This window comes from Dendrobates tinctorius, unplaced genomic scaffold (genome assembly GCF_039654945.1).
Source record: "Dendrobates tinctorius isolate UK_male_01 unplaced genomic scaffold, ASM3965494v1 ptg000062l, whole genome shotgun sequence".
Taxonomy (NCBI): domain Eukaryota; kingdom Metazoa; phylum Chordata; class Amphibia; order Anura; family Dendrobatidae; genus Dendrobates; species Dendrobates tinctorius.
This window is the reverse complement of record NW_027361730.1, coordinates 17,234,157-17,253,024: the sequence shown is the minus strand read 5'-3', so window position 1 is coordinate 17,253,024 and position 18,868 is coordinate 17,234,157. Positions and strand designations below refer to the sequence as shown.

The following is an 18,868-nucleotide window of genomic DNA, read 5'->3' as shown; positions in this document are numbered from 1 at the left end:
GTGTGTGTACATGCTGCGGATTTTGCTGCGGTTCCGCAGCGGTTTTGGCCGCTGCGGACCCGCAGCAGTTTTTGCTGCGGTGTACAGTACCATGATTCCCTATGGGAATCAAAAACCGCAGTGCAGACGGTGCAGAATTTTCTGCGCGGATTATCTGCGGTTTTCAATCCGCAGAAAGAATTGACATGTCAATTCTTTCTGTGGATTCTGCTGTGGTTTGCCATCTCCTCCATTGAGGAGATGAAAAACCGCAGGGCAAAACCGCAGAGCAATCCGCAGGTAAAAGCGCAGGTCTTTTGATGCGTCATTTTGTCGCATTCCATGCACAAGCGTGCGCATGCGCTTTTTTACGCCATTGGACGGAACAAAAAATGCAACAGGTTGCGTCGGGCGTGCCTAGGCGCACACTACAAAAAACGCATGCTCACGAAAACGCATACGTGCAAACGCTAGACCATGCGCCCGCCATGTTAATCATAGGGGCGCATGGCGCATGTGCAGCTCTAAAAAACGCTAATGTGAAACCAGACTTACAGTGAATTTTGACTTCCAGATCACCAAGCAAACACTGGAGCGATCTGGAAGGTTACAACCTATCGAAGACCAATCGGAGCAGTGCTAAAGAAAGATGAAGTAGGTGCAGCTGGTGAGAGTAGCTGCAGGGAACTTAGATTAATAGCACCACTCCAGTGTAAACCCCCCCCCCCCACTGGAGTGGAGCTTTCACTTTGAGGACACTGCTAGTAAGTATTTCTGAAGATTTTATTGTCTGCCCAAGGTTATCTTAACCCCTTAATGGCATGTAATGGCTACAGGCTGCTAAAAAACAAATAAACAAAAAAAATGTATAACATACTAAAGGAACTAAAAGGATTCACACTTGTTTATCTTTCTTTCGAAATAAATAGGGAACCATACCTCTGAAGTTGCAAAGAGAAAGATTATCATGAACAAATGTTTTTAAAAACACTAGCTTCACGATTATCTTGCCAGATAAATAGGCTGCCTGTCACCCCACGAATGAGGAAAATGCTCGTTTATCGAGTGAAATAATGTTTTATGCAGCACAAACGATCATACCTCTCATTCGGACATGATCCTGTGTAAACAGAGCCCGCACTGCCTAGAACCATAGCAGCCTATGTGCACTGAGCGTTCTATTATGGGTAAAGAGTCCGTTTTCACAGGTCCGATAGCATGATTGGTGGTCCGACCTTTATACAGATTGGCGATCTCTTCGAGCTCATAGACTACCATGGTTCTTGGCAGTACGAGTCCTGTTTCCTCTGTACCTTTTGCGCTGCTGAAAAGATCATTTCACCCTATGAACGAGTAAGTGCTTTGCTCATTCATTGCTGTTTGCATTTAAACATAATGGTGAAAAGAACTAAATGAAGCTAAAATCTGGCAGTGCCTGTCCAGCTGTACCCTTTTCCTTAATCCTTCTAATGAGTGACACATTTAGGGTGGGAAAGAAAGGGACATATTTTAAGGCTGTGTGCACACGCTGCGGATTCTGCTGCGGTTCCGCAGCGGATTTGGCCGCTGCGGATCCGCAGCAGTTTTTGCTGCGGTGTACAGTACCATAATATCCTATGGATATTAAAAACCGCAGTGCAGACGGTGCGGATTTTTCCGCGCGGTGTTCCTGCGGTTTCTAAACCGCAGAAAGAATTGACATGTCAATTCTTTCTGCGGAATCCCCTGCAGTTTGCTATCTCCTCCATTGTGGAAAAGAAAAACCGCAGGGCAAAACCGCTGGCCAATCCACAGGTAAAACCGCAGGTCTTTTGACCTGCAGATTTACCTGCAGATTTTACAAAATCCGCGCCGCCAACTCCGCACCCCAATCCGCAGCGTGTGCACGTACCCTAAAGGGTAGGAAGTAGCCAGCACAGCAGGACATCAATAAAACTTTGCCCATTTCCCTTTTGTTGAGTTTTGCTCTATTATACAGCAGCCAATATTGTCTATAAAGATTATCTAGCAGGGTGGATCTACTGTATAACCCTACAAATGACTAAAAACAGCAACGTTTATCATCAGATCCATCTTACAAAATGTTATTTGCCAGTAGACTTTATACATTGATGTATACTAGGTGATCAGAAGAAATGTACTAATTGGCTAGAATATGCCTAGTAAAGGTCGTGCCCCTAGAATGACCATTCATCTATTCAATGACAAGAGAAGCTTCTAACCTATTGATTCAATTATGGCTGTGATTCCTTGGAATTCCATTAGTGTTTATGGGACCAAGTGAACTGTGGAGATAGGTCACGATATCCAGAAGATTAGATCTTTTTATCTTTAGATATATCTTCATACAGTTTCACAATAACCTCCTCTCATTGCAACTGAGGTTTATTAACAAAGCGTACAGACTTTCTGCTGTTATAAGCCAATAAGAAAAAGCATTTCAAATAAGTCAACTAATGTAACGGGTGATTACTCCAAATTCATCACAAAATGAGACTTGTTGTGAGTACAGCAGTCTCAGAATCATTCCACCCCTTCAATGCAAGCGTCTTTAGTATTTGAACACCTAAATTTACAACCCATGCAATAAGGCTTACGGACAGTAAATGCATTAACAAGCAATAACACCAATAAGGGAAAAATTCAAGCCATTAAAATCATCATTTTTATTTGAGATAAATACACAGAAAATACTAACCCTTTAAGGACCAAGCCACTTTGTAGGTTGATGACAGAAGCTCATTTTTTAAATCTGACCAGCGTCAATTTATGAGGTTATAGCTCTGGAACGCTTCAACGGATCCCACTGATTCTGAGATTGTTTTTTTTTTTGTGACATACTGTACTTCATGGTAGTGGTTAAATTTGTTCGATATAACTTCCGTTTATTTGTGATAATATCAGAAATTTGGCAAAAAGGTTGAAAATGTCACAATTTTCAATATTTTAAATATTATGCCCTTAAACTTGAGAGTTTTTGTCACACGAAATGGTTAATAAATAACATTTCCATCATTTCTACTTTACATCAGCACAATTTTTGAAACATAATTTTTTGTTAGGAAGTTGGAAGGGTTAAAAGATTATCATTTTTATATTTTCACAGGAATTAATGGAATGTGGAAGGAAAAATTAACATTTAACTTTTCTTCACAAAAATTTTACTTTAGCCACAATTTTTGGATTTTCACATTGGTAACAGGAAAAATGGACCCCTAATTTTGTTGTGCAATTTCTCCTGAGTGTGCCGATACCCATATGTGGGTGAAAACTACTGTTTGGGCGCATGGCAAGGCTCGGAAGGGAAGGCGCACGTTTGACTTTTGGAACACAAAAATGGCTGGAGTCAGGAGCGGACGCCATCTCACGTTTGGAGAGCCTCTGATGTGCCTAAATAGTTGAACCCCCCCCCACAAGTGACCCTATTTTATAAACTAGACCCCTTAAGGAATGTACCTAGATGTGTGGTGAGCACCTTGAACCCCAAGGTGCTTAGCAGAAGTTCTTACTGTAGAGCCATGAAAATAAAAATTCTAATTTTCCCCAAAACATTTTCTTTTAGCTTCAAATTTTTTATTTTCACAAGGGTAACAGGAGAAAATGAACCCCAAATTTTCTTTGCAATTTCTCCTGAGTAAGTAGATACCCCATGTGTGGTCAGAAACTACTTTTGAGGCACAGTGCAAAGCTTAAAAGGTATGAAGTGCCATATTGGAGTTCATATTTTGCTGTAATGGTTTGAGGGTTCCATGTCACATTGGCAGAGCCCCTGAGGTGCCAGAACAGCAGAACCCCCCATAAGTGATGTCATTTTACAAACTACACCTCTAGGGGTGCAAAGAGCATGTTGACAGCACATGTACCTCACAGAAATTTATACCATTGGGCGGTAAAGAAAGAATAATTAAATTTTTACCACTAAAATGTTGTTTTTTTTTCCCCCAAAATTTTTAATTTTCATAAGGGCTAATCTGAAAAAATGTACCTCTCAGCTTGTTGTGCAATTTTTCCTGAGTGTGCCAATACCCCACATGTAATTAAATTACTCTTGAGGCACAGTGCAAAGCTCAGAAGGGAATGAGCGACATATTATAGTGCAGATTTTACTGTTATGGTTTGCAGGTGCCATGACCCACTAGAAGAGCCTCTGAGGTGCCAGAACAGCAGAATCACCCATAAATGACCCCATTTCACAAACTACACCTCTCAATGAATTCATCTAGGGGTGCAGTGATCATATTAACACCATGGGTGTGTCATAGAATTTTATACCAGTGGGCAGTGAAGAAAAAGTAATTACATTTTTACCACAAAAAATAGTTTTAGCCCAAGATTTTATATTTTTACACTGAGAAATGGGTAAAAATGACATCAAAATTTGTCACACAATTTCTGCTGAATGTGGAAATACCCAATATACAGTACTGCTTATCTACACGGTGAGACTTGGGAGGGACGGAGCGTTATTTGTCTCCTAGAGTGCAGATTTTCCTAGAATAGTTTGCAAACTTCATATAATAATAATCTTTAATTTTTTATATAGCGCTAACATATTCCGTTTTTCCAGTTTGCACACATTTTCATCACTGTCCCTGATGGGGCTCACAATCTAAATTCCCTATCAGTATGTCTTTAGAATGTGGGAGGAAACCGGAGTGCCCGGAGGAAACCCACGCAAACACGGGAAGAACATACAAACTCCTTGCAGATGTTATCCTTGGTGGGATTCGAACCCAGGACCCCAGCGCTGCAAGGCTGCAGTGCTAACCACTGAGCCACCGTGCTGCACATATACAGAGCTCCGAAGAGCTATAAGAACAGAATACACCCCTCAAGTTACCCAATTTTTGAAATATTACCCCTACCAAACTTGTGGACTCTCAGTGTGGATAATTGCACACTGTGAGGCTTAGAATGGGGATGAGGAGAAATACAGTTAGGTCCATATATATTAGGACAGAGACAACATTTTTCTAATTTTGGTTCTAGACATTACCACAATGAATTTTAAACAAAACAATTCAGATGCAGTTGAAGTTCAGACTTTCAGCTTTCATTTGAGGGTATCCACATTAAAATTGGATGAAGGGTTTAAAGGTACTGTCACACTTAGCGCTGCACCAGCGATCCCGACCAGCGATATGACGCGGTCAGGATTGCTGGTACATCGCTAAGTGGTCGCTAGTGAGCTGCCACACAGGCAAATCTCACCAGCGACATTGCAGCGGTCGGGGGTCGCTACTTACCTGTCACACTAGGCGATCCTGATGTCCTCCCGCCCGGCTCCACGCTCGTCTCTCCACAGGAAGCGCCGCAGGAAGCTGACGACGAGAAACAGTCCTGGACGTTCTTGTGCGATCAGCGATAACCAGCGGGGGAGCCGTCGGAGGTAAGTATCACACACAGCGATATCGCTAGCAATATCGCTATAACGTCACAAGTTATAGCGATATTGCTAGCGATATCGCTTAGTGTGACAGGCCCTTAAGAGTTTCAGCTCCTTAACATGTGCCATCCTGTTTTAAAGGGACCAAAAGTAATTGGACAGATTAAATAATTGTAAATAAAATGTTCATTTCTAGTACTTGGTTGAAAACCCTTTGTTGGCAATGACTGCCTGAAGTCTTGGACTCATGGACTTCACCAGACGCTGTGCTTCCTCCTTTTTGATGCTCTGCCAGGCCTTCACTTCGGTGGATTTCAGTTGCTGTTTGTTTGTGGGCCTTTCTGTATGAAGTTTAGTCTTTAACAAGTGAAATGTATGCTCAATTGGGTTGAGATCAGGTGACTAACTTGGCCATTCAAGAATATTCCACTTCTTTGCTTTAATAAACTCCTGGATTGCTTTGGCTTTATGTTTTGGGTCATTGTCCAGCTGTAGAAGTAGAATGAAACGACGACCAATCAGTTTGGCTGCATTTGGCTGGATCTGAGCACACAGTATGGCTCTGAATACCTCAGAATTCATTCGGCTGCTTCTGTCCTGTGTCACATCATCAATAAACACTAGTGACCCAGTGCCACTGGCAGCCATGCATGCCCAAGCCATCACACTGCCTCCGCCGTGTTTTACAGATGATGTGGTATGCTTTGGATCATGAGCTGTACCACGCCTTCGCCATACTTTTCTCTTTCCATCATTCTGGTAGAGGTTGATCTTGGTTTCATCTGTCCAAAGAATGTTCTTCCAGAACTGTGCTGGCTTTTTTAGATATTTTTTAAGCAAAGTCCAGTCTAGTCTTTTGATTCTTGATGCTTATGAGTGGCTTGCACCGTGCAGTGAACCCTCTGTATTAACTTTCATGCAGTCTTCTCTTTATGGTAGATTTGGATATTGATACGCCTACCTCCTGGAGAATGTTGTTCACTTGGTTGGCTGTTGTGAAGGGGTTTTGCTTCACAATGGAGATTATTCTGCGATCATCCACCACTGTTGTCTTCCATGGGCGCCCAGGTCTTTTAGCATTGATGAGTTCACCAGTGCTTTCTTTCTTCCTCAGGATGTACCAAACTGTAGATTTTGCCACTCCTAATGTTGTAGCAATTTCTCAGATGTGTTTTTTCTGTTTTTGCAGCTTTAGGATGGCTTGTTTCACCTGCATGGAGAGCTCCTTTGACCGCATGTTTCCTTCATAGCAAAACCTTCCAAATGCAAGCACCACACCTCAAATCAACTTCAGGCCTTTTATCTGCTTAACTGAGAATGACATAACGAGGGATTGCCCACACCTGTCCATGAAATAGCCTTGGAGTCAATTGTCCAATTACTTTTGGTCCCTTTAAAAACAGGGTGGCACATGTTAAGGAGCTGAAACTCCTAAACCCTTCATCCAATTTTAATGTGGATACCCTCAAATGAAAGCTGAAAGTCTGAACTTCAACTGCATCTGAATTGTTTTTTTTAAAATTCATTGTGGTAATGTCTAGAACCAAAATTAGAAAAATGTCTCTGTCCAAATATATATGGACCTAACTAACGCTTTTCCAGAACCTTTGTGCTACCAGTAACGTGGAAGTCCTCTATATTTCTGTTAACAGATGATGGACCTGAGTGACGATTTGCTTTTTTTGTGGATTGAGTTGAAACTTTTATTGGGAACATTTTACATAACGTTTGGTATCACATTTATCCTGCGCTCTGAGGTGAGCACTTACATCGTGGTTTCCATCTAAATCTCTGAGTGGCGTGATTCAGATGAAACCCCCGAGGGATCCTTCACTATAATGAGTTAGCAGAGTTATAGTGGACTCTGCCTGACCTCTGTTCAGTGGTGTTTTTCTTTTCAGAAGTGCACAAAACTGTGGCCAAACACGCTTTTATGCGTGCCTAAAAAGACATACACTGCTAGATTATAGACCAGACGGCATCATCAGTGCCTTCATGTGCCTCATTATCAAGAATCTACCACTGAGGGGTTCCATCTGAATCCTGTATTTCAGAGATTTACCAGTGTAAGGGCTCAGCGTAGAGCGCTGGATAAATGTGAGCTGAACCTTACTGCAATCTTTTGTAGACAGCATGAAAAAGTCAACAACAGGTGAATAATTGGTATTATTTATTTTTTACACTGTTCCTCAAGTGATATAATTGATTAGAGAACTTTATTTTTTGGGGCGGTGCGATTACAGCGCTCCCAGATTTACATAATATTTTTATGTTTGGCTGCTGACACACTAAAAGATGCTTCTTTCTTTGAAAAAACTAGTTTTTGCTTTGCCGTATTTTAAGAACTATAAATTTTCCATATTTCTGATGATAGAGTCATGTGGGGGCTTGTTTTTTGTGGGGTGAGTTGACATTTTTATTGGTACCTTTTTTGGGCGCATAACATTTTTTGATCGCTTTCTATTCAATTTTGGGAGACAGAATTAACGAAAAAACAGCAATTCAGGAATTGTTTCTTTTGTGGTGGGCTTTATGCTGTTTCAAATATGGTAACATTGATAAAGCAACTGTATTTTTTGGGTCAACACGATTACAATGATACCACATTTGTATCTTTTTTGATGTTTTTGCACTTTTACACAATAAATACTCTAATAGAAATAAGAAATATTTTTGCATTGCTATATTCTGAGAGCTATAACTTTTACATTTTTCCTCTGATGCAGCCGTATGGCAGCTTGTTTTTTGCAGGACATGATAACGTTTTCAGAGATACCATTTTTATTTACATTTATCTTTTTGATTGCGTTTTATTCCACTTTTTTTTAAAGCAGTATGATGAAACAGTATAGTTTGCCACATTTTTTTTTTTTACAGAGTTCAAAGATTGGGCCTTTCCATATGTGGCGATACCAAATATGTGTACTTTTTTGTTTATCTTTCTTTTTCTTTGCATAAAAAGGTTTATTTATTAATGTAATAATTTTTATTTTTTAAAATAATTTTGTATTTTTTTTTAACATTTTTGCAATTTTTTTTTTACTTTTTTACTATTTTACATAGTTCCACTATAGTTTCACTTTTTTTTATTTTGATTGCAGGTATAATGCACTGGAATGCTCCAGCTTTGAGCATGTCACCATGCAACGATCGGGTACCCCCCCGATCATGTCATCGGGCGCTGATCTGAAGGCAGTGGGAGCTCCCGTCCCTTTGCCTGCCTTGTAAATGTTGTGATTGCTCTTGATCGCAGCATTTAGGGGCTAAAAAAAGCCAGTGGTGATGCTGGCACCATCACTGACTGTTAGCGCAGGAGCTTGGACACTAGCAGCACTGAGCTCCTGCTATGATCCTGCAGGAGGTGCTGATATTTCAGCACCTTCTGCACGATCATGCCGTAATCGGTCAGTCAGATTGACTGATCGATCACAGCGATCTGTGTGCTGGGGCTAACAGCATGGGTCCCTGTAGCTGTCAGCACTGAACTGTCATTGCAGCACTGTGTGCATATACGCAGTGACAGTTCAAAGTCATGACTGGCCTAGCGTGTCAAAGTGCGGTAACTGTCAGACGTTTATGACGCGCTTTGTCCTGCAGGGTTAAAAAGCATATAAGAAAGATGAGACCCCACAGGAAAAAGTGGAAAATAAAAAACAGGGGACATTGACAGAGCAGAATTTAAGCTATAGTGGGAATCTTGCTGCAATATGTGTAAGTCAAATGGAGTATATCAAGATGTGGGCAACACAAAACTGCATGTAAACGTATATGAAGTAAGGCAGTTGATAATATAATATCAAAGTAAGCCTTCAACATAAGATTAAATATAAAAGTGAATCAGAGTTTGCAAAACATAATAAATACCCACATGTCTCAGAGACTGCAGCAAGGTGTTTAAGGGGTCCGACCGCACTCGAAGTGCGTTTCGCAAGGAATGCTTCATCTAGGGGCAGCGGGTTGTTGGATAACAGCCTATTTAAGCAGGGATAAACCAATAGGAATACATAATTACTTACACTTGATTACATCACCAGACTCTGAATAGAGGTCACATGACCACAGGTCATGCAGGACCTGTGGTCATGTGACCTCTATTCAGAGTCAGGTGACTTAATCACTATGGTGCTGATATAGCTTTCTTTCTGATTGGGCAATACCCGCGCATGCATGGTACTGCGAATCATGTGACAGCCTGATGCAATGAGATCTGATTCAGGACTGGACGCTATCAGGGTGGATATTGTAACCTGATATCAGGAGACTGTCTAGATTGCTGGAGTTGCTACCATAACTACAAGAATGCGGACTCTGTAGGGATTCTGAGATTTTCTATTCATTTTATGACATTTGAAACTTGCGATCTGTATGTCTTTCAATTGCTGTAGTGTATACCAGTATCTTTCTATTATATTATATGTAATATATATGATGTGAAGAGAGTTTTTAGATGTTATGTGCTGATTAGTGGGTGAATTTGCTAGGAAGGGGGAGGTACTATTTGTTCCAAATGGTGTGTCGCCAATTAGGAATGCTATTTAAATCTGCTGTTTGCACTATGGCGGTTTGCTCGCACGGAATTTGTCAGAATAAAAAGATTTTTTACTTCACTCAAGTTTGGATATTCTGCTTCTAGTCTATTGCTGTTGGAATGTCCATCAGGGATCTCCATTTGGCCTCCCACTACACTGAACGTTTTGCCCATGATGCCCCTAGCAACCCACCCCACCAACTAAATTTGAGCCCACTCCACACTTCACTAGCCTACACTGAACTCCCCCTAACCAGGAAGTGCCCTCCTTCTCATCAGCACTAGTGCCCCCCACTGGGCTGATCCTAACCTTAACCATTTCCTACCTAACATGCTGAACCTACTTATCCTTATTCTATATCCTATGCTGTCCTAAGCTTATCCTTATGCTATATTCACATTATGCATTAACACCTTATATACTGTACATCACCATGTAATATTACATTAGACACACGTTACTTTCACATATAAAACCACACAACAGTATTCACACAGTGCATCTGTTGTCTTCAGGAGCAGGAACAGGCTAAGACAGTCAACATCCCTACACCTGTTCAAGGGGAATCTGACAACTTTTATAAATGATGTTTGCTTGTATTCAGAACTAATCAGAAACAAGTCTTAATACTGCATGTAGGTACTAATTCGCCGCAGTCCACAAGGGGGCATCCCAGGATTACTCATTGTGAGAGATGAGCCAATACTGGGCAGGAAGGTCAGGATGCATGCTGCTTATAACAGCTGGATGCTTGAAAGAACCAGAGAAAGCTTCTTGTCCCTTTTATAGCTGAAGGAATGAACAAGCCAGGAAAACCTGGCACAGCGCGTGGCACTGGGTGGCATGAAGTTACTTCTTCGCATGCGCAAAAAATAAGCATAGCCGCTGGCCGCTTGTGACTGCGGGAGGGGAGGATCCAGAACTATGCCTATGCCGCCAAAATTTTCAATATCTGAAAGGAGAACATAATTATTAAAGGATTACAAAAGAGGAACTGTCCTGAGCCGTGTCTACACCTGTCTCAGGATAGGAAAGGAAAAATTGGGAAAAGGGTAAAGTCTGTGTTTTCACATGTTGTAAAAGAGCTAATGGCTAAATCCTAAATTTGCTCCGCGAGAAAGATTAACCTCTTCGTGCGCTAATACGAAGGATGTAGGGGAATGACTGGTTTCTTGCGTGCTCAAGTGAGTGGTTACACGCAGCAGAGATATTTATGGTGCACGTTGCAGATCTTACAGCACGAGAAGCTCCACACGGACCATAAGCATCCAGAGGGATCTTCTCCCATACAGCGGCTGCTCTGCCACCCTGGAGGCACTAACTTGCTGCTGGAGCTACGATCATCCCTTGTGCCTTCCCCTCTCTGCTGCTCACAAACTTTAACTGCTGTTGTCTATGTGATCCCACATTCGGATCAACCCTATATCCTGGAGCTATCGCCTATCCTGAGTCCATCACCCAACCACCCTGGTGCCAGGCTGAAGGACGCGTCTGATGTACCATGGGAGGTCTGACCGCCCTACTGTCCGTAGCCGCTGTGCTTCTGGTAGACTGTAAGTAATGTAGGCTTCATTCTTTTATTGTTACTGAGAAGAATGTGCGGGACGTCAGCATTACTGTCACTGACATTATCTGAGATTGGTCCTTAGATGAATGAAACTGGCAATTCTAAGAAATGGCGTTATCCAGAACACTACTAGGTATGGTGCATGTCAGTGCACTAAGTCGTCTAGTAAATACTAATGTGTGTGATATAATATTATCATTTTCAACATACACCGGAGGACCGAAAATCTGGAAGAAATAACTTAATAGTTATCATAATTCAAAAGTAGCTTCCTAAGTATATGTCATTATTTATATGTATGATGGAAAGTAACCAATGAAAAGATATTCCACACATATTAGAAGTATAATAATATAATCCAAACACATCGGCTGGGATGTAACTGAGCAGCTATTAATAAATAATATGCTCTCGATAAGCATTTATCAGTAGTGGTATTCAATATCTAAGGTGCTGCTGTCACACATTATGGCCTGTCTCTTATTTGGGTCTTCAAGTGTCTGTGTGGCATCTTTGTTACTTGTCGTCCTTTTTTCCCTTCATCAGTTTTAAGCCTAACTGTCTATTCCGTGAGCTGAGTGTTAATATAAAATGACCAAAATTAAGACTGCTCCAGTGTTTTCATATAGGCTCAATGTGGATGATTAAGCCTGATTTGGTCAGTGACTCACTTGCGTTTCAATATTCTCAAAGTTTTTAGCATCATCAAAGGATAAAAATGTAAAGTATGATTACAATTCAAGTACTAGAGATTAAGAGCCCCATTATCCAGTAACGAGTCTTCAGAATTACCAATGTAACCTATACACATACATACTGTATATATCTATATATCTATCTATCTATAGACAAAGGATAGCTAAATATAATATGGATAACAATAGGAACACATTTTTTTTTATCATTATGTCACAGAATACACCACGTCGCACAGTCCTATTGCCAATGAGTAGCTATATAGTTGTGGCAGATTATGACTGTGCTAAAAAGCGATCAGGATCAATCACATGTAGACAATGCTGACATCTAGTGGCTTATTCCATGTAAGTTATGCAATAAGTTTTCTCAAAATATTTTTTTATTATATGTGCCATTGTAATCTGCATTCAGGTATGATATAGAAATTCTTGCTCTTAACCACGTCATGTGAAGGAAACAGTAAAAAATATATGCACGTAGTCGAGAAAGCTCAAGAATGTCCCATTAGACAATTTTGACAAACATACAGTTTGCAGTTTCTAGATGTAGCGTCTTAAATGGATGGCTCCACCAATAACATTAATAGATTGATTTGAACAGACGCTGTGTCATGAATTACGACGTAGTCCCAATTTACTGAATGCTGCTGCTGCCCGCCATATCATAGCATTCTACTCAGTGCCTGGGTCTTCGGATTGTTAACAGTCCAAGCTGTAAGACCTCGACCAGTTAGACATACAGTAGTTGGCATACTAAATTCATACACAATCACAGCTTTTTGTCATGGCTCTGGATGGGATTTCCCTCACCGTTCTTCTAGGGTTAATTTTGCATGGCCTCCCTTTGGTTTGGAGAGGGCTATATTTACCCACCCCTGTGCCTGACTCGTCGTCAGTGATACTTCCGTTCACGGCTGAGCAGCTGACCCTTGTGATACCTGTATATACTACCTGTTCTTGTATGCTTGTACTGTGTATGACCCCTCCCGTCCCTCGTTTTGTATCTGCGCTTAGACTCTGTACCTTCTGTCTTATCTCTGGTTTTGACCTTGGCTAAAGCTCCCTTACTATTCTCTCGTTTGTGCCCTTGATGACCGCGCTACCCTCTCTGGCTTATGACTCCGGCTTGTAATATACCATGCTGTCTGTCTCCTCCTTTGGTTACCGCGGTACCCTCTGGTCTGACCTCGGCTTGCTTGACTATTCTCTCGGCTCCACCGGCTCCCATGGCCGTTCTCGTGAGTACGGGGCTTTGCCCCCTCCCTCCAGCCACTCCCACGGATTTCACGTGTTGCAGGTCCTGTTAACCTGTGGCGCACTCATGGCTGCGGCTGCACATTACAGCAGGAGTCCTCCGGCTTCCTCCGCACTTCCCCGGGCACACATTCTGACTCTGGTGCTGTGTCAATTAAACTTTTATTTGGAAAACACTTTGAAAATGGAACACTGGTTTAATGCTATTATTTTACAAGCTATGTCATTGTTCCTTATTTATTACCTCTATGTCACTACAATTGTATCATGCACAGAGCGCCATAGGGTGATAGCCGATGCTGCATGTAAAAGTTGGGTCATTGCCTTCTTTCAGGTGCCAAATGCAGATGACCATCATCAAGGATGCTTGGATTTAAAGTGTATCGCCATTTTCTACTATCATTTTGGTTTTTTATCTTGTATTCTGAGCACAATTCATTTTTTAATATATCTTTGTTGTGGTTGGAATTTATTATTTTTTTTTAATTCAGAACTCCCAATAATCTACTATAAAACGTATTGTTATGTTCAGTCTGTTTTTTTTTTATAATTTTGCAGTTGACCAGCGACAGTCAACTGAAGGTGTTAATCAGATACAGAATTTGCAGCATGGACATCTTCGGCTCATCTTTTTGCAGGGTATCGCCACCTGCTATGGCAACACAAAAATCCTTTCTCTGCTAGAACATAACCACAGTGGTCTATTACATTTTCAAATAAAATAACACTGTGCTACAAGTAATTGCTATTTACTCTCATAAAAATATCTCTAATGGGCCCATTTAAATGGCGCCTTCCAAAATTCATCATAAACAAGGTCTGGCTAGGTGCCACCATAAGTGGACCTGCCTAGTGCCTAAATACATTTTAATTTTTTTCCCCCCATTTTCTCCACAGCCAACCACTGACCACCTGCTCAGATTTAATGTGCAGGTGTAGACAACATAATATCCAGCAGGCCCCGTGGGTTTCTTACTTACCCAGTGCTGTGCAAGAGCTGTAAAGGCCTGTCACACACAGCGAGATTGCTAGCGAGAGCTCTGATTTTGTGACATGCATCAGCGACTGCCCCCCCCCCCCGCCGGGTATCGCTGATCGTGCTCTAATGTCCCGGGCCATTTTTTGATTGTTGGTCTCCCGCTGGCCAGCGCGCATCGTGTGGCAGCGGGAGAGCAACGATCAGCGAGCTCCTAGCGCTGTAAGCAGACGCTGGGAGCTGGTATCCAAGGTAAATATCGGGTAACTAAGCGCGAGTCGCTTAGTTACCCACTGTGTACTTTGGTTACCTGCGTGCTGGCGCTGGGAGCTGGTATCCAAGGTACACAGTGGGTAACTAAGTGACGCACGCGCTTAGTTACCCGATATTTACTTTGGATACCAGCTCCCAGCACGCAGGTATCCAAGGTACACAGCGGGTAACTAAGTGAGGCGCTCGATTAGTTACCTGATATTTACCTTGGATACCAGCGTCCTCGCTGGTCCTGATCGCTGGTGAAGCTGCCTGATTGGCAGGTCACCAGCGATCATGTAGCGAGGCACCAGCGATCCTGACAAGGTCGTATCGTTGTCAGGATCGCTGGTGCATCGTTTAGTGTAATGGGACCCTAACTGTCCCATTCACATACTAAACAAATCAAGGTGGAGATAGCACTAGAGAAGCTTACTCATACTGCTTAATACAGCTCCCAGAATATTTAAATTTTTTTTACACCAAATATAGGAGTCATCCACTATCCATAAGATGGCAGTAACCTCCTGATTTCTTGAGGCCCTTCCACTGAGATCCCCACCAATCCCAAGAATTGTCTCTGCAGGGCTCCACCTAAATACAGAGGAGGTGAGGCATGTGCACCTCCTCTCTAGCCTATGGATAGGAGATAACTTCTATATTTGGTACAAACCCTTTAATATGAGCTATATATATATATATATATATATATACACACAGTGTATATATATATATATATCTTTATACAGTAAGCTTTCTTTAATGGCAACATAAGGGTCTAAATGGAATAATTCAGAATCAAGTTATCAAGTTCAAGATGTTGTCAGGTCACAAAATATTGATGACCTATCACTAGAATAGGTAATTAACCCCTATCCTACATTAGACGTACTATTCCGTCCATGTGCCCTGGGACCTAAGTCCCAAGGACGGAATAGTATGTCTAGCGCGATCAGCTGCGCTCACGGGGGGAGCGCAGCTAATCGCGGCCGGGTGTCAGCTGATTATCACAGCTGACACCCGGCACCATGTGTCAGGGGCGGTCACGGACCACCCCCGACATGTTAACCCCGGCACACTGCAATGAAACATGATCGCAGTTTATCGGGGGTTTAGGGAAGCATCGGGAGGGGGCTCCCTCCGTGCTTCCCTGAGACCCCCACAGCAGCGCGATGTGCAGCGCTGCTGCGGGGGGTCTCCTTCCCTGCAGGTTCCCGAATCCAAAATGGCGGTGGGAACCTTCCGGGGCCTGCAGGGAGGCGGCTTCCTCATGCCTGCAAAGCGCCGGCATCAGGAAGCCTGCAGCACTGCCTGCGACAGATCGCTGATCTGTCACAGCGAACTGTGATGTGACAGATCAGCGATCTGTCACATGACAGTTATGTCCCCCCTGGGTTATTGTAATAAAGTTAAAAAAAAGTGTAAAAATAAATTATAAAAAAATCGCTAAATAAATAAAAAAAAAAAAAATTCCCTAATAAATAAAATAAAAAAAAATAAAAGTACACATATTTGGTATCGCCGCGTCCGTAACGACCCGCCCTATAAATCTGTCCCTCTAGTTAACCCCTTTATTGAACCCCTTAAAAAATAAAAAAAGAAGCAAAAAATAAGGCTTTATCATCATACCACCGAACAAAAAGTGCAACAATGCGCGATCAAAAAGACAGATATAAATAACTATGAAACCGCTGAAAACGTCATCTTGTCCCGCAAAAAACGAGCCACCACACAGCATCATCAGTGAAAAAATAAAAAGTTATAGCTCGCAGAATAAAGCGATGGAAAAATAATTATTTTTTATATAAAATTGTTTTCATTGCATAAAAGCGCCAAAACATAAAAAACAACATAAATGACGTATCGCTGTAACCATATTGACCCGAAGAATAAAACCGCTTTATCAATTTTACCGCATGTGGAACGGTGTAAACGCACCCCCCCAAAAGAAATTCATGAAATGCTGGTTTTTGTTCATTCTGTGTCCCAAAAATCAGAATAAAAAGCGATCAAAAAATGTCACATACCCAAAAATGGTACCAATGAAAACGTCAACTCGTCCCGCAAAAAAAAAGACCTCACATAACTTGGTGGGTCAAAATATGGAAAAATTATAGCTCTCAAAATGTGGTGATGCATAAACTATTTTTAAAATAAAAAGCGTCTTTTAGCGTGCGACAGCTGCCAAAAATAAAAACCCGCCTTAAATAGTAAATCAAACCCCCCATTATCACCCCCTTAGTTAGGGAAAAATAATAAAATAAAAAAATGTATTTATTTCCATTTTCCCATTAGGGTTAGGATTAGGGCTAGGGTTAGGGCTAGGATTAGGGTTAGGGCTAGGGGTGTGTTGGGGTTAGAGTTGGAGTTAGAATTGGGGGGTTTCCACTGTTTTGGCGCATCAGGGGCTTTCCAAACGTGACATGGCGTCTGATATCAATTCCAGCCAAAAAAGTCAAATGGCGCTGCTTCCCTTCCGAGCTCTGCCATGCGCCCAAATAGTGGTTTACCTCCACATATGGGGTATCAGCATTCTCAGGACAAATTACACAATAACTTTTGCAGTTCTGTTAATCTTGGGAAAATAAAAATTGGGGGTGAAAAGATCATTTTTGTGGAAAAAATATAATTTTTTAATTCTACAGCTGTACGTTATAAACTTCTGTGAAGCCCTTGGGGATTCAATGTGTGCAAACCACATATCTAGATAAGTTCCTTGGGGGGTCTAGTTTCCAAAATGGGGTCACTTGTGGGGGGTTTCCACTGTTTAGGCAGATCAGGAGCTCTCCAAACTTGACATGGTATCCCATCTGAATTCCAGCCAATTTTGCAGTGAAAAAGTCGAACGGTGCTCCTTCCCTTCCGAGCTCTGCCATGCGCCCAAACAGTGGTTCCCCCCCACATATCTGGTATTGGCGTACTCAGGACAAATTGCACGATAACTTTTCCAGTCCAATTTCTCCTGTTACCCTTGTTAATATAAAAAAATTGAACCTGAAGTAATTTTTTTTGTGAAAAAAAGTTAAATGTTCATTTTTTTTAAACTTTCAAAAAATTCCTGTGAAGCACCTGAAGGGTTAATAAACTTCTTGAATCTGGTTTTGAGCACCTTGAGGAGTGAAGTTTTTAGAATCGTGTCACTTTTGGGTATTTTCTATCATATAGACCCCTCAAAGTGACTTCAAATGTGATGTGGTCTGTAAAAATAAAATGGTGTTGTAAAAATGAGAACTCGCTGGTCAACTTTTAACCCTTATAACTTCCTAACAAAAAAAAATTTTGGTTCCCAAATTGTGCTGATGTAAAGTAAACATGTGGGAAATGTTACTTATTAAGTTTTTTGAGTGCCATATCTCTGTGATTTAAGAGCATAAAAATTCAAAGTTGGAAAATTGTGAAATTTTCAAAATTTTCGCCAAATTTCCATTTTTTTTCACAAATAAACGCAAGTTATATGAATGAAATTTTACCACTAACATGAAGTACAATATGTCACGAGAAAACATTGTCAGAGTCGCCTAGATCCATTGAAGTGTTCCTGAGTTATGACCTCATAAAGGGACAGTGGTCAGAATTGTAAAAATTGGCCCGGGAGTTAACGTGCAAACCACCCTTGGTAGTAAAGGGGTTAATATCAGATCATTAGGGGTTCGTTACTCAGCACCCCAGCCTCAGCTATCAGCTGTCATAAACCAGGTGTTTTACTCCCTCTCTTGAATAGGAGTTGTCCTGCAGTACTGGACATCAGCCACTAGTACGCATTGAAAGGAGCTGGAGCTTATAGCAGCTGGCCAGTGCCTCTATTCCTTCCCCGAAAAGTAGGACAGAAAACTACTTCTGTATGCAGCTTTGCAGTTAAAAAAATGATTATTATGATGAAATCTGGCAATGGGAAAATTGACCGAGCATGTGTGTCCACATTTAGCTCATTAGGTGGACATGCACTTTACTATACACTTGAAACGTCAGATGACGCCATAATATGAGAGTAAATGTAATAAATCTTCACTGGATCATTTATTAGCAGTATGTAATGTTTTATGATTTATACTGTACAGTGGGCGCCTTAATGAACAAATATGTTAATATATTTAAAGGCAAAACAACCCTTTGATCTGAAGTCCATAGTAGAATTTGTTTTTGAAAATTTACACCTTGTGAACAAACGCTAAAGGCCCTTTTACATTTAGCGATGCACCAGCGATCCGACGAGCGATACGACCCGGT

The 18,868-nt window shown here is 41.5% G+C and overlaps 1 protein-coding gene across 1 annotated transcript in view; it reads left to right on the top strand.

Annotated features, from left to right (window-relative positions):
* Positions 1-715: 715 nt before the first annotated feature.
* Positions 716-18,868, top strand: part of CHRNB4 (cholinergic receptor nicotinic beta 4 subunit) — a 108,024-nt gene continuing 89,871 nt past the window's right edge. Inside the window, exon 1 of the mRNA XM_073579338.1 lies at positions 716-743. The gene's annotated coding sequence lies outside the window, so the exon portion shown is untranslated. The remainder of the gene's footprint in view (positions 744-18,868) is intronic.